The sequence below is a fragment of the Hippopotamus amphibius genome, chromosome 7 (genome assembly GCF_030028045.1).
Source record: "Hippopotamus amphibius kiboko isolate mHipAmp2 chromosome 7, mHipAmp2.hap2, whole genome shotgun sequence".
Lineage (NCBI taxonomy): Eukaryota > Metazoa > Chordata > Mammalia > Artiodactyla > Hippopotamidae > Hippopotamus > Hippopotamus amphibius.
The window spans coordinates 140,337,005-140,354,477 of NC_080192.1; positions in this window are offsets into that span (position 1 = coordinate 140,337,005).

A 17,473-nucleotide genomic window follows, 5' to 3' on the forward strand; every position below is an offset into this window, starting at 1 on the left:
GTGAACAGGCCCCAGCCCCATCCACCTGCTATGGTTGCCCTTACTGGAGTTGTGTCACATGGGCAACCTGGGAGAATCAAAGCAAGATAGCTCTCCTTCAAAAAGAAACTGTTGGCCCCAGTTGCAAACTAAGGACGTGTAATCCTGTCAATTTCACTATCTCAACCCCAGAGACTCAAAATGGAAAAATGGTCTCAAAATCGGTATTTATATCCGTGGGTGGGGTATTGACCCAGGAGCTGTGTTCTGTTTCCGGAGTATTTCTCTTCCACTCTGGGCTTCTACACACAAGCTCTTCCATTCTTTTTATAAAGACATAGAAAGTGGTCCTCCACCTATTGCAGTCAGAACTAGAAACCTATTCATAGCCCTGGCAGAAACCACAGCCCGGACACTGATGATTACTTCTTGCTATGTGTGTGGAGGAACTAATATGAGAGACCAATGGCCCTGGGAAGCTAAAGAATTAGATCCCCAGAGACCCTTCAACAACTCAGGGGAATTCAAGATAACCAGGGTCGGGGTTTGGCGTTTAAAGACTTCCATAATCGGCAGGAACTGCCTGGCGCTGTGGGGCCCATTATTCAGTGTTCCAGTAGGAAACCTCACTTGCCTAGGCCAAAAACACTGTAATACAACTACTCATACTTCTGACTGGTGGGGAAGCCCAAACTATACAGAGCCTAATCCTCACCCTCTAGCAAGCTTCCCCAGTAAAGACCAGATGGAATGACTTGTCCACCGAAGGCCAGTGGCCTGTTCCACAAGGATCATATTGGATTTGTGGGGTTAACGCATATTCAGTCTTGCCAGCCAATTGGTCAGGGGCATGCATATTGGGGACTATCCTCCCCTCCTTTTTCCTACTTTCCTTAGCCCAAGGTGAATCATTAGGGGTCCCAGTTTATGAAGGCAGAGGCCTCCCCAGGAAGCTCAGGTCTCTACAGATTGGAAACTGGAAAGATGATGAGTGACCTCCTGAACGCATAATCCAATATTATGGGCCAGCCACTTGGGCGGACGATGGGTCCTGGGGCTATCGAACCCCAACTGACATGCTTAGCAGAATTATCCAGCTCCACGCAGTGGTTGAAATCATTACTAATGAAATGGCCAAGGCTCTTAATTTGTGGGCAGGACAACAAAGCAAGATGCATAATGCTATTTATCAGAATCACCTGGCCCTAGATTACTTACTGGCTGCAGAGCCCCGGGGGCGTCTGTGGGAAGTTCAATCTCAGTAACTGCTGCCTACAGATAGATGATAGGGGGCAAGGTTATAGAAGAAATAACTGACAAGATGACTAAAATAGTTCATGTCCCAGTCCAGACTTGGAAGAGATGGAATCCCAGAGAGCTATTTAGGGGTTGGTTTTCTTACCTGGGGGATTCAAAACTCTTGTGGGAATAGTCCTACTCCTCCTTGGGACCTGTCTCCTTTTACCTTGCCTCTTGCCATTATTCATAAGGATAGTTTCCAGCCTAGCTGAGGCCACCGCAGATAGGAGGGCCACCGCACACCTCCTAGCCCTAAGAGGTTACCATCCCCTGGGCTTAGAAGATCAGGAGGTTGATGCCTTATAAGATTTAAGGGGCATCAAGAAGAGGGATTGAAAAGGAAAATTAGAAACTTGCACTCAGCTAAAAATAACTCCATGCTTGTTCTGCTTTTGTAAAATATGCTTGCTGCGCCCAGAAAAAAAAAAAAAAAAACAGGATGACCTAGCAATCCGATGTAACCATAAATGTTTTGTTAAAAATGGGATGTCCACACCTGCTCTTGTGAGTTTCTGTTTGGAAACTTCCATGCTCTGTAAACCAAGTAATAAATCTACCCATGCTAACTGTAAACATGTGCACCGGCCCCTATGAAAGTAAAGCTCACCCCGAGTTCGGGGCCCAGAACTTTGGAGTGTTAGCTCCTCTGGGGCCGCCAAGCTTAATAAACCTGAGTTCTCCAACCCTCTGAGTGTGGTGCTTGGCTTCTCGATGGACCGATTTCTGCAACAGAATCAGTCATCTGAAACAATAGGCTTGAGTAGAAAAGCTTTATTAACCCTTAATCTAATCTTTGTCATAGGGCTGAATTCCTCGTGCTTAGCTGGGTAAACTAAATGGTTCATTTTTCTACTGATAGCCTTTCCTAGAATTATCTCTTACCATTTGGGGTCCAGATGTCATTCTATTTTCAACAGTTCTTTTCCATTCCTCTGTCAATGGACACTTAAGTTGCTTCCATATCTTGGCTATGTAAATAGTGCCGCTATGAACATTGGGGTGCATGTATCTTTTTGAATTGTTTTCATTTTTTTCAGATATAGAGCGAGCAATGGAATTGTTTGGTCATATGGTAGTTCTATTTTTAGTTTTTTGAGAAACCTCCATACTGTTTTCTACAGAATGCCATCTATTTTAGGTATCTACTAAAGCAACATATTTTTTTCCAGTAGCAGTTTTTAATGTTAGTCATGGTAGTAGTAGCAGCTGGGACAAATTAACCTCCAAAGTTCAGTGGTATAACGCAACAGAAGTTGGTTTCTTTCTCACATAAAGAGTGAGTACAAGTGTTCCTGGAATGTAAAATTTTTGTTTTTGTTCCTGTTTTTTTTTTTTTTTTTTTTTCACATGGCGACTCAGAGATCTAGGCTCCTTTCATCCGAAGGCTTCACTAATCCCTGAGACCTCGTTGTCCCCGCCCTCAGCTGGCAAAAGAAAGAACATGGAGCATGAAGGAGGCATAGCCTTCCTTCTTAAAAAGCCTTCATCTAAATGGCATGCCACTTCTACTCCCATTCCATTGTCTGAAAGGCAACCAAATGGGATTCCTAAATGTAAGAGAAGCCTGCAAGTTTAGTCTACCTGTGAGCCCTGGAATAAGAGGATACACAGATTTTGGTGAGCAGATGTAGTCCTTGCCCTTAGAGGTGTTATGCTTATTTTATAGATGATAAAATGGAGGCTCAGAAAGACAATGTAATTTGTCTAAGATCATGTAGCTTGTAAATTATAGAACTGAGACTTGAATCCAGGTACATCTGACTCCTAAAAGACAAACCAGAGGAGGCTAGTAGAATGGTTAGTAGTCTAGAAACTATCTTGAATTTACCAGATTTAATCAATAAAAATACTAAACATTTAAATTTGCATTTTAGTTAAACAGCAAAAATATTTTAGCATAAATATGTAATATTTTCCTACAAATCCTTCACAAAAGGAATGTTGTAAGAATTACAAAGTGCAAAGAATTGTAAGTGCAAAGAAGACGTGAGATGAGTACGCAAAACGTTTTAAAATATTTCAAGTAATACCCAAGAAAATATAATGCTTGAAAATGATCAGAACTCTGACTTTGATTCAATTCAAGTAGGAATGCCAGTGAATTAGGGCTGTTCTTCAGCTGAGCTCCTTGTCACTGAAAAGTGTGGGGTGGATTTTGTCTGAAAACTATCAAGAGTTTCTTTTGTTTCTGGGAAATGTTTGGATGTAATAACCTCATATGTAAGATAATATTCTGAAAAAACGCTACGAATATTTGGTGTGGCATGGGTGAGGTGTAAATAGACAACTATTCTAAGATACACTAACATTATAAATAAGAATAAATACTAAATGTTTACATTCTCTAAGACATGAGTTTTATTGTGAAATAACTTGAGCAGACTTAATAGGTCTTTTTGCTCATAGCCTGTCCCTAAACTATCTCTTACCACTTCTGATCCAGATGCCATTAACTTTTCCAACTCCTGCTATCCTATTTAATTCTCAGGACAATCTGTCAGGTACTATTTGCCACATGTTATAGATTAGAAAAATAAGGTTCAGAGATGTTGCAAGGACACATTTCTCATCAGATAGGAATCTTGTGAGGCCTTAAATTGAAATTTCTTGAGCCCTAATCTCCCATCTCTCCATTAAGGTAATTAAATGGCTATCCTACTCTCCTGCCGGCCCTCTTTCATATTGCACCAACCCTACACTCACATAAACAAAAGTAACAGGATATCACAACAATTTGTGAATAAGGTCATTAGATAAGGAAGAAGATGGTCCTAAACACCAGCTGCAGAAGGCTTTGCATGCAGGGTAGGTCTGCAGCAAACTTTGCAAGAGGACCAAACCTCACTCTTCCTTTGAAGGATACCCAAAATAAAAATCATTTGAATGTGATAATCATCACTAAGTAAAAGATGATTGGTAAGAATTTTGTTTTTGTTTTTTTCTTTTTTGTTTTCAAGTACAGGGTAGTTAGGATGGCAAGTAATACACTGTCAAAGCCCCAGCAGATGCAGTCTCTGGCAGTAGCATAAAATAGGCCTTCATCTTTCCATTAGAGCTGATTAAGCAATGATTCCCAGTCATCAAAAAGTATTCCATTAATCTCTAAAGTTCTCTAATACTTTACCCGGTATGCTTTCAATACTTGGAAAATCCATATGAGTTTTCCATTCAAGCATCACTGGGATGACTCATCCTTTTATTTTAGCAACAGTTCAGAAACAAATGGAGAGAAGGTGTATGTCAAGGGGATAGGAGAGGTGGGAGGGTGGAAAGGACCAGAGAAAGTGCCAGAATCATCTTTTGCTGATGAAGAGTGAAACTTGTGATCAGAAAACCTAAATGTTAACCTTGGAAGAAGAAGAAGCTACATTTTTGGTTTGAAAGAGGTCTATTCATAGAAAAAGTGTTTCAACAACAAAGTTTGAGTGAGCTTCATCAATCTAATCCAATGATTCCAATCAAGAGGTTACAGAACCTGGACTCCTTAATTATTCTTAAGAAAAAATATTAACAAAGCCACAATGCTCACCTCTGCCTCCTTCACCTGTTTGGATCTACATTGCTTTATCAAGTGAGTGTGTGCTCATTTATTTTTGACAGATGGAGAATTGTTATTTTAGAAACATTTTAAGAAGCCCCTCCAGCTTCCTTAGGCATGACCAAATAACTCATCTCTCATTGGGAAAGTTGTTTAAAATAAGTACCACTCTCAATCCCTAGCACCTATATTTTAAATTTTGTCTCCTATTTTTTATTTACTTATGTGTGGGCTGGATATCTACCATAACAAAATTAAAGCCCATGACTCTGAATTATTCAAAATGCCTCCCACATATTAACAGCAGGTAGCTGAATCTGTGTGTTAAATGAAAGAATTCTGGGCAAAAATAGGAAATAATTATCTAACTATTACTATCCAGGAAACTGTGGCCACTTGGATTAATTCTTTTGTAAAGCACTCAGACAAGAAGGCTCTTTAATGGTTTCAGTTGTTAGCAACCTGCTTTTGGATTAGTGGATTAGCCCTCTTCAAATGTTTCAAAGCACTTTGCAGTCTTTTTTGGCGACTTTAAAAATAACATATTTTGGAGTCAAGTGGACTTGAGTTCAAATCCTAGCTTGACTTCCAATGGCTGGATGATGTTGAGAAACATGACCTTTTTCTTCCTGTGTTACAACACTTGGTGATGAGTGAATGCTGTTGTAAAGAATAAAGTAAGCATTTGTAAAGAACCAAGCAAAATGTTTAACATGTAGGAATCTCTTGGTAAGTGTTTGTGACAAAAATTTTATATGATACTTCAGAGTTTATACAGCAGTTCATTTATTATTTCTCCTACTCACCACTAGTTTACATAACCATTGGAGTATTATCAAGGCAGATAGCATCAGAAAACTACATTTACTATATTAGAATGAAATAGTAAAGATAAAAGAAATCAAAAAAGAAATTAGTCAATGTTAATATAAGCTTCTTATTTTTGGCAGTATGTCACAAGCACAAAAAAAATTTATTGTTAAAAAAAACCTCAATTCAAGCACTCGGAGTAAAGGATAAAAGTTTTAAATCATCTTTTTAGTATACAGCTGAGTTTGTGAAAAAATGAGAAAAATTACAAAAGACCAAAATTAAGAGAGAGATAGAAGAGTGCTAAGTTTTTCGCTGAATTCAAGGCTACTGAAGTAATACCTGCTGACCTAATTAAACTAGACCCAGGAGATCCAAAAACTCCAAGGGGAATTCACTGGGTTGGTAAGATAGGGAACTGGAGTTTAGACCTGCTATCACAAGTCAGTACTCTTGTACTTGACAGAAATGATGAATTGGATAATATCCACCCAGTGGTAAAGACAGACAAGGAGGGACTTATCTTTGTTGTATTAAAAAAAGATAAAGTTTCTTCTAAGAATTCATAAGCATAGAAAATATGATGGTTTGTGGAGGAGGAATAGTGACCAGAGGTGAAATATTCTAAAATCTTGCTAGTGGGGAGGATAGCAGAGGGAGTGCTTAACTATACATTTTGTAAATATAGCAATATACACATTACTACTTTAATAGTAACCACTGGAATATAAACATGGCTATAACTTCAAAACTAGTAGACAAGTACAAAGAGAATCTGTAAAAAAAATCAATAACTTAAGAAAAAAATCATAAAAAGAGGAGAAAACAATAGAAAATAAAATATGAGATAGCAGATATGAATTCAATTTTGTAAGTAATCACAAGATATACATTAACTGAATTTGCACTTGCAGAACAGAGGTTGCAAAACTAGATTGTTAAAAGCAAAAAAAAATCAAATCAGATGATATCAAATAATTGATATGATGGTAATAAAAACTTCAATGCCATGTGGAAAATGAAATAAAAGAGGTCTCTTGGAAAATGAAACAGATAAAGATCAAGAAAATAATAGAGGTTGAACGAGACAATTAGAGGGTCAGTTTAGAAAATGAAACACCCAAATTCAAGAAATTCCACAAACACAGAGAATAAAGAAAACAGAGGAGATGAAAATGTCAAAGTATGGTCTTTAACCACTACACCATTGTTACAAACCAATACTGAAAAGGTATCTAAAACATCCCAAATATTCAGAAATTAAACTTCAACACAATTCATAGTTCAAAGAAGAAATCACAAGGAAAATTTTAAAATAATTTAAACTGAATGATGAAAATACAACATATCAAAAACTGTGGGATGCTTTTAAAACAGTACCTAGAGGGAAATATGCAGTATTATATGCTCATATCAGGAAAGAAGTGACAAGTTAATGCAGTTTCCACCTAAAACAAAAAAAAAGAAAAAGAAAAAAGAAAGAAAAAAGAGGAAAAGGATAAAATTAAGTCCAAAGAAAACAGAAGAATGTAAAAAAATAAATTCAAGAGCAGAAATAAATGAAACAGAAGAAAATATCAGTAGAGAAAATCAATATAACAAAGCCAATTGTCTGAAGACATCAATAAAGTTGATGCAGTGCTGGTCAGCTGATGAGACAAAACAGAGAAGACACCCATTACCAATAACAAGAATGAGAAAGGGCACACTGCAGGTTCTGATCTGAGATAGCAGATGGACCAATGGAACAGAATAGAAAGCTTAGAAAGATACCCACATGTGTAATGGATGTAACATATACAACAGAATGGGTATAGAAAGTCAGTAAGAGGGACTTCCCTGGTGGTCCCTCTTACTGACTTGGTTAAAACTGTCCTTCCCCTTTAGGGGGCACAGGTTTGATCCCTGGTCAGGGAACTAAGATCCTGCATTAAAAGAAAGAGAAAGGAAGAAAGAAAGAAAGAAAGAAAGAAAGAAAGAAAGAAAGAAAGAAAGAAAGAAAGAAAGAAAGAAAGAAAGGAAGAAAGGGAAAGAAGGAAGGAAGGAAGGAAGGAAGGAAGGAAGGAAGGAAGGAAAGAAGGAAAGAAAGAGAAAGAGAGAGAGAAAGAAAGAGAGAAAGAAAGAAGAAAAGAAAAAGAAAGAAAGAAAGAAAGAGAAAGAAAGAAAGAAAGAAAGAAAGAAAGAAAGAAAGAAAGAAAGAAAGAAAGAAAGAAAGAAAGAAAGAAAGAAAGGAAAAAGGGAAGAAAGGAAGGAAGGAAGGAAGGAAGGAAGGGGGAAAATCAGTAAGAAAAAGTCAAAATTGTCCATTGATGATATTGTGACAATGGAATAGATAGGGCAAGAGTATTACCCACATCCCCTCAGGTATAAGCATATGGTACAATCACCCTGCCCCCCAAATTCATAAGGACTTTTTCAAGCAGTGGAAGCTTACTTATCTTGCCAGTGGCAATCCAGAGAAGAGTAGAAATAATATTCCCTCAACTAGGGACTACTATGAGTTGGTATACAAATGTTCCAGCTCCCTCACCACTCAAGTGGATCAGTGGGTAATTCTGAGGTTCCATATCTACCCTGACTCCCACAGTTCCCCAGTGGGAGAAATCTCTAATTTCTCACAGTGGGAACTTGTTTGATCACGTATTTGTTATCAGCTTCCTTCCCCTCCTGATTTCTTCCCTAATTCCACTCCAGATTTATTTCTTAAATAAATTACTTGTTCTTCATTTTCTTACAGTCTTTGGAGTGAACAACCAAGATTGTTATTATGTGTTTAAAAACTAAAGAAGGGATAAAAGAAAAGAAGAATGGAAGGAAAGAAGAAAGCAGAGAAAGGCAGAATCAATTTTCTTTAAATAATAAAGTATCTTCTACCTACAAGAGACAACATTAAAGACAGAAATAGATTGAAATTAAAAGGATAAAAAAAGGTGACCAAACAGTAATTAAACAGAGATGGAATAGCTATACTCTTATTATGAAAAATATACTTTAACTTAAAATTCTTGCTAGAGACAAAGAAGGATATTTTATAATAAAACGATCAATCCAGCAAGAAGACATAACAATTATATAGGCACCTAACAACTGAACCTCTAAACATATGACACAAAAGGGATAGAATTGAAGGGATAAATAGACAAGTCAACAAGTCAACAACAATACTTGGAGATTTCAATACCACCACACTTTCAATAATTGATAGAAAAACTAGGCTGAAAATCAACAAGGAAATAGAAGACCTGAACGGCACTGTAAACCAAGCACACCCAAAAGACATCTATAGAACTGTCTACCCAATAACAGTATAATACACATTATTCTCAAGTAAAGGTGGAACACTTCTTATGATAGACCACACATTAGGCCACAAAACCATTGTCAATAATTTCAAAAGGACTGAAATCATACAAACTATGTTCTCTGACCACAATGGAATGAAATTAGAAATCAATAACAGAAGGAAATCTGGGAATTTCACAAATATGTGAAAATGAATAGCACACTTCTAAATAACCAATGGGTTAGGGAAGAAATCATAAGGGAAATTAGAAAATACTTTGAGATGAACAAAAACACAACCTACCAAGATTTACACAGAGAAAATAGTGCTTAGAGGGAGATTTGGTTATAATGCATTACAGTTATAAATGCTATGTTTGGCCATGATATACAGCAGGGGAACTGTTCAACTCTGCTAGTGAAAGTACAAATTAAGGAGAAAACTGCAATAACAAATGCATTTGAAAATCTGCTACCCTAAGATCATCACTCCCCTTCAAGCCACATATTACACATATGCACAAAACTATTGTACCTCAGCACTGATTTTAATAACAAAAGGTTAGAAATTACTTATGTTACATCCAAAGACAAATAGTTAAATAAACTGAAGAATTTTTATTTAATGGAATACTATCAAGTAGTGAAAGGAAAAGAACAAAAGCTAATATTATCTATGTTTATCTACATAAATATCCATATATATGTTACAAAAAAATATGTATACAGTAGTCCCCCTTATCCACAGTTTTGCTTTCTGCAGTTTCAGGTACCCACAGTCAACCATGGTCTCAAAATATTAAATGGAAAATTCCAGAAATAAACAAACAATTCATAAATGTTAAACTGTGTGCCATTCATGATGAAACCTTATGCCATCACACTCCCTCTTGTCCAGGATGTTAATCATCCCTGTGTTCAGCATATCCATGCTGTATACACCATCCACCCATCAGTATGGGGAAAACATAGAATATATAGGGTTCGGTAATTTCCCTGGTTTCAGGAGTCCACTGGAGAAATGTGTTCCTCATGAATAAGGGAGGGCTACTGTATATCCATACACATGTTTCACAAAGAAAATATTGAACATTATTATATTATTATTGAAAGGGTAGGGTGGGGAGGACTCGGGGGAGGGTGGGGGGGAGTCAAGAGAGGGAGGGAATACGGGGATATGTGTATAAAAACAGATGATTGAACTTGGTGTACCCCCCAAAAAATAATAAATAAATAAATAAAATTTAAAAAAAAATTCAAGTTGCAAAAGAATACATTAGTATGGCCTCATTCATATAAAAGTTTTAAATATCCAAAACAATACCAATGTTTTTAGATATACAGATACATATTTATAAAAGTTAATAGAAATTCATGTGAATAATAAATTTTTAAATATCCAAAATAATACCTTATTTTTTTAGAGATTATATACATACTTGTAAAAGTTAATGGCAATTCATGTGAATAATAAATACCTAATCCATGTTACTGATTGCCTTTGGTGTGAGATTGAGTGAGAAGGGAATGTCACCAAGGCAGGACTCACAGAGGACATCAATTAAGCTTTCTCTTAAGCTGGTTCATAAGCACATTCTTTATGTATTTTTTTTAACTTTTTATTTTTTTATTTTTTACAATAAACTGTATATATTTAGAGTGTACAATTTGGTATTCCAGTCTCCCAATTCTTCCCCCCGCCAACCCTCCCCGCTTTCCCCACTTGGTGTCCATATGTTTGTTCTCTACATCTGTGTCTCTATTTCTGCCTTGCAAACCTGTTGATTTGTACCATTTTTCTATAGTTCACATATATGTGTTAATATACAATATTTGTTTTTCTCTTTCTGACTCACTTCACTCTGTATGACAGTCTCTAGGTCCATTCATGTCTCTACAAATGTCCCAGTTTCATTGCTTTTTACAGCTGAGTAATATTCCATTGTATGTATGTACCACATCTTCTTTATCCATTCATCTGTTGATGGACATTTAGGTTGCTTCCATGTCCTGGCTATTGTAAATAGTGCTGCAATGAACATTGGAGTGCATGTGTCTTTTTGAATTATGGTGTTCTCTGGGTATATGCCCAGTAGTGGGATTGCTGGGTCATATGGTAGTTCTATTTTTAGTTTTGCAAGGAACCTCCATACTGTTCTCCATAGTGGCTGTATCAATTTACATTCCCACCAGCAATGCAAGAGCGTTCCTTTTTCTCCACACCCTCTCCAGCATTTACTGTTTGTAGATTTTCTGAAGATGCCCATTCTAACCGGTGTGAGGTGATACCTCATTGTACTTTTGATTTGCATTTCTCTAATAATTAGTGATGTTGAGCAGCTTTTCATGTGCTTCTTGGCCATCTGTATGTCTTCTTTGGAGAAATGCCTATTTAGGTCTTCTGCCCATTTTTTTATTGGGTTGTTTATTTTTTTCTTTATGTATTTTTATATAACAGAATTAATCTTTTAACATTTAATTAAAAATATAAATACTTTAATACTTGAACTAAGCAGATCCTTCTTGAAAATGAGTCACTCAGAATTGCAGATAATTATAATTATATTTAGATCCTGGAGAGACTTGGGAAGATATTGGCCATGATTTTCTAATAAGACATGGAGGAAAGGGAAGGAATATGGAGAAGGAATTCCAGGGTCAACCTCTGACAAGGAAACAGAGGAGGAAAGGCAGATTTGGGGAGAAAGTGATGAGTTCAGATCAACCTGCATAAAACTAATGGAGTCTGTGGAACCTCCTGAAGGGCTAATAGAAGTGTGGTCTAGAACTAAGAAACTGGAAATGTTTACTTGGATGTCACCTACACAAATATGGTAGTTTCAGCCTTGGATATAGATGGATTTCTTTAAGAAGGACACATGTAGAGGGAAAAAATACTATGGTCTGGAGAGTCACTTGCCAAGAAAAGAACGATTTTCAAGAGGATCTCCAACTTTACCAAATGCTGCTGAAAGATCACATAAGAAAAGTATTGATTGTCTATTAAATTTAGCAACATGAGTATGTCATATTCTTTTAGGATACAAAGCCACAAGAATCCTAGGTTAGCTTCATAATGACTTAATTGTCAGAATAAAGGAAAATAAGGAACTATATTAGAAATAGTCATCCAAACAGTGATGTGGTCACCCCCAAACCAGGAGGCCTTGTGGACAAAGCTTTACTCAAAACAGGAATTGACTCAAGGAAGGCACTTTCTCTCTCTTCCCACGTGTAGTCCTTCGAGAGGATTTATGGTTGATGTGGCCAGTTCGCACTATCCAATGTAGATGGACAGTTAATGATGGTCAGTGCCACACCATTGTTGAGGCTTTTGACCACCTCATGCCCAAATTGGTAGCTCCTTAATAATTTCTAGGCCAATTAGCCAGTGTCAGGGAAACAGGATGGGTTTCAAACCCATCAATATCTGCAGTTCAGTATGTCTTGGATCACCAAAAGCTGCAAGAGGTATCTGAAAAGAGCCTTTACTCTCTCCTCTACTTTCCATTCTTGCCACTCAATCTCTTTGGGAATGGCAGTACTGAAAACATTTTTGCTAAATATACTTCTTTTAAATGTTTTCCTTTAATGATCCATGTATAGAGAAATGCTAATGCTATACTTTGTAATTTGTGCTAAGTTGAACCTACTTTAAAACACGAAATGATTTGTATTTATTTTAAAACTTGAAGTGAACTTTATTTTCTTACAACTTTTTGAGCACAAAAGCAATATTAACTTTACTTTTTCAGTTAGTGACCTTGAACCACAGGTGAAGAGTTTTGAATTAATTTCTGTAATTGCCTGAAATTAATGAGGGAAGATAATGGAGACACTCCAAAATTTGACTTGGAAATTACTTTGGCTTAGGAAAGCAAATCTGTGCACTATCACTTTTGAAAATGAATAGAAAATGTTTTAAAACCTATTCAAAACAATAATTATTGTCTATTTCACTTGAAACAAATAATTAACTTGTTTTCTTATTTGGCCATACAGAGGGAGAACTATTCTATTCAATTTACTTCAATATAATTTAAAATAATTATCTTGGTTAACTTTTTATTGATTTAAGGTATTTCCTTTTTTTTTCTAATTCAGTAGCTGTTTAGTCATATGGAGGAATTGTAAGATGGTTTTGAGCTCTTTTGTTATTTCCTTGCAATCAAGTCTCTAGTGTTTATTGTATTGCCTGTGTGCGCGCAGAAAACCAAGGTGGTTTTGTTTTTCAGAAATCCTTTTGAAAATCATCTTTTTATCTTTAAACAGATCGCAGATCCACACTCTTAAGCGTAAATGGAACATTATAGGTCTAGTCTACATGTGAACTGAGACCAGAGAATGCAGTCACTATAATAATCATGTAATGTTTGGAGAGATGATTCTTCCCCATTCTAGATGTTTCCTTCCACATGGAGAGAGTTCATTACCTTATCACTGCTGATCTCTCTCCATTCTCCCACTCACTCTGCCCAGGAGAAGGTGGTGAGTTACCAGGCTGATCTGCCTGAAAGTGAAAGAGAATATTCCTATTCTTTCCTTTCCTCTTTCTCTCAGGAACAAGAAGATTCAGAGATACAAATGTATCTTTGTTGCTAGAATCCTGCTTTTGACACATTCACTGCGTTTTTGCTGCCTGTTGTAAAGGAAAATGAGTTGCACTAATTTGGGCATTAAAATCAAGAAGCATCTTTCCATCCCAGTGATAATGGTGATAATTTAGTTTCCACCTGACAATTCTTTGTTTTATTCGTTGTTTGATTTAGAACTAAAGTGGGGAAGGAGGAGTGTTTTTATTAGGGCCATTCAAAGACACCAACAATAACAATGTTATTTATTAAGAATTTTCTACATGCCAGACACCATTTTAAAGTTTTTGTATATTTCATGCACTCTCTGTAGCCGGTAAAATAAGAAAAAACAGCCTTTGGATTTGATAAATAGGTCACAGACTAGCAAGATCTATTTGCAGAGGGTTGAAGAGTGAAGGACCTATTCATTTAGATCCCTCAGGTCATTAAATCTTTGCAAATGAGATGTGACTTCCAGTCTTTCATCATTGTTTTCCCTTTTCTGGAATTTTTTCAATCTGTGAATAACCATGTCATCCTCCAACATTTAGACTGGGCAGATGATACCATATGTGGTCTGTGGACCAGAGAATGGAAAAGACCATAACTTAACTTTATTCTGAATTTTCTGAACTTCCGTTGAAGTTCTAAGCCACCAAAGTTTGTCCTAAAGTTTTGTAGACATATATGTATATATTTATATATATATATATATCTCACATGAGCATTACTTGCTTATTTTATTAAGCAATCAACAGAATGCAAAAACATACAAAGTTAATAATCAACTCCTCATTCATTTTAATTTCACTCTTCTGTTTAGCTGCTATTAAACTCCCAAACTAGGATTACGAGGGAAAAGTTTTTGTATTTTTAATTTTAGTAGATAGCTCTAGATTAATTTTTAAAGGAGGTATAGCAATTCACACCCTTACCAGCCCAAGATTGTCCGGCCCTATACATCCTCTTTATACTTTTGTCAGTTTGAGAGTTGAATATCATATTGTTTCTTTAAGTTGTATTTATTTGACTACTAGAGAGAATGAATATTGTCACATGTTTATTGGCCATTTTATTTTCTCATCTATAAATTATTAGCTTAAATAGTTTGCACAAATTTCTATTTTTGCTTCTTTGTCTCTTTCATGAGCTTGTAGAAGCTCTGCATGTATTAAAATATTTTTCTGTCATCTGTTTTGCAAATATTTCCCTACCACTCCTCTTTTGACCTTTTTACAATTTGTCGTAAAATTCGTACAAATTTTTATTTCTTTTTAAAATAGACAGTTTTATTACCTAACTTTTAATGTGTCTGAGTGAATATGAACTTGGGCACTTCCACAAGAATTCAACAGTACCATCTCCAAAGATTCCCAAAGGCATCCATGGATCCAACTCACAGGAGCTATAAGGAGTTTACATCATCACCTGGCTCAAGAATGGAACCCAGCGAGTCCTCTGGCCCACTGACTTCCTCAACCTGGGGGCTCCGAGGAGTCACTCTGGGCCTGAGGACACTCATGCAAGAGCATCAGGCAAGTCATGGCTGAAGTAACCGTCACCCAACTCAGTCATTCCATAAACTGCATCATCTCCACATCAAGACCAAATACGACAAATGGACTGAACCTGTCCTTCCCTTGATGTCATCTTACAAAGCGCGAGTGAATTATTTTATGGTGTGCTGCAGGAAAACATCTCTGGATGATGGCACATTTTTGCATTGCATTTGAAAACTGTTTTTACAAGGAATTGATTTATTCAATCTTCCAGAAATCCCAGAGTGCTCCATAATCTCAAATTCATAACTGAGATTTACAAAGGTGAGAAATGACAAATCTCAAATAAAGCAAATGGGTTGTAGAGCTAGGCTAGGACCCAGCCACAGGATGGCTTCCAAATACTCAAAACTCCTCCTCAAATTTCTATGAATTAAAAGAAAATAAATAATTAAATACATTCTCCTTAAGCTCCCAAAATGTCAAAGATGTACAATTCTGAAAGTGGTGTCTGGTGGGATCGGGGGTGGGGCCATGTCCCTCCACAGGGTTCCTTCCTTCCTTGTAGATTCCACTTCTGCACATGGACTCACTTCTCCAATAGCCTTCTGAGTGTTTGGGTACAGATGTCAAAGGTATCAGCAGATCTGATTTACAGATACTTCCACTCTAACTTTGAGTGAAATTAGTTTCCAGCATAAATGTAACTTTTCCTCTTTGGTTTCTGTATCACCTACAGTTTTCTTCCTCTTCTTATCTTAAAAAAACAAAATATTTATTGAAGACAGAGCCCCAGGATCTCAAAAGTTATTTAGGGAAGGAAGAAAACACTCAAAGTAAAATAGTTATTGTTGAGCTATCGGGTGACGTTTGTTTCAGCAGAGTCCACACAAAAACAAAGCATGAAGTCAAGGAAAGTACCCACTTCGGGTACACGCAGACGTGGCGCATACAGAACTCTGGCTCTGCCCTTGTTCAACTGCACATACACATTGGCCTCTGAAGAATATGGCTGAAATTAGGACAGAACTGCTACCCTTTCATGGTTTGTTGCTAGGTTCCAGGCTTTATCAGATTATCTCCCTGAATATTCACACAACCTTAAAAGGCTTCATGAGCCCATCACAGAGCCCTTGTGAGGATTAGGAGAATCAAAACTCAAAGTGACTATCAGGGGGCATCTGTAGGATACTGGACATCTGCATATAACTGAACTGCGGTAAACACTATAGTGGTGCAGACAATAGGGCAGAATGGGAGACGTGCTAATGTAGTGCTAGTTTATCAGAGCAAAAGTTATAGGGAATTGGAATCTACCATGGAAATGCTATCTTTGCCTAACCATAGTTAAAACTTGTTAGTTGTAGCTGAAGACGATTTTTTTATGAAGCTACAGTAAGAAATTCATTATACAGGATAAAATCATTCTGGAAAGAAAAGCATTATTTAACCCATTCCCCATGTGATATGGCTCCAGACTGTAAAATGACTTTTCTCTATTGGAGTTCACTCAAATCCCATCCTGGTTACGATGTGCTTACAGATCTGATTCTAAATATATCCCTTTGTATTTTGGAGCTTATAACTAGTCTGCTAAGTGGGGGGAAAAAAGAGTTGCAAGTTTGTCATTCTCTTATTGCTCCCAGGTGAATTGCTGCAAAGTACATCATGTATTATCGCTATTCTGCCAAACAGAGGACATTTTTGAAAGGCTCAAGGAAATTACTTGAGTGTAGGATTGTTCAGGAACCATACTCGAAATATCCTTTTTCCACATCTGTTAAGAGTGGGTGCTTCGCTTCTAAGCAGATATTCCTACATTCTTAAAGGTTTATTTTTTTTTTTTTGAGGAATGATCCTGGCTCTAGTGCCAGACTATGGAAAATCCCATTACAATCAAAAGCAGCCATAACACAGCCAATGGCTTTTTATGAAGTCAAACTATATTGAGGTTTTGGGGAACTCTCTTTTTTCTTGCAGGATATTCTTTGTGTATTTCAGTAGTTTGAGTAGAAGTACAGATCCAGAGTATGACATGAAGGTATCACTCAATTTAAAAAAAAAGTTCTCCTGTCTCCCAGATGGCTTTATTTTTAGAGAAAAAGTACAACAAATCAAATCCAACACACCTGGACAAGTGTGTACCAATTCATGCAGTCAGTGAAAGTGTTTGTGTTAATTAGTTGTCTTTAATAGACCTATTTTGTGTAGTGAAGTATATTCTAGGAAGAGAGTGAATTTTTTTTCCATATCTAAAATTGGCAACAGGGAGGAGGCAGCCCTTTTCACCTGATCCCCAACTTTCCTTCTATTAAAAATTTAAGAAAAGTTTTCAGGGAGAAGAGGACTGTGTCCTTGATTCTGAAAATTTTGGACTAGTTTAGCATTGCTACTAGTTTAGTCCTGCTAGCACTATTAGTTTGGGCATTCTCCTTTTGGGGTCTCTACTGGATGCCCCAGGTGTTCAGTGAGCTCTTTCCACTCGGTCTGGT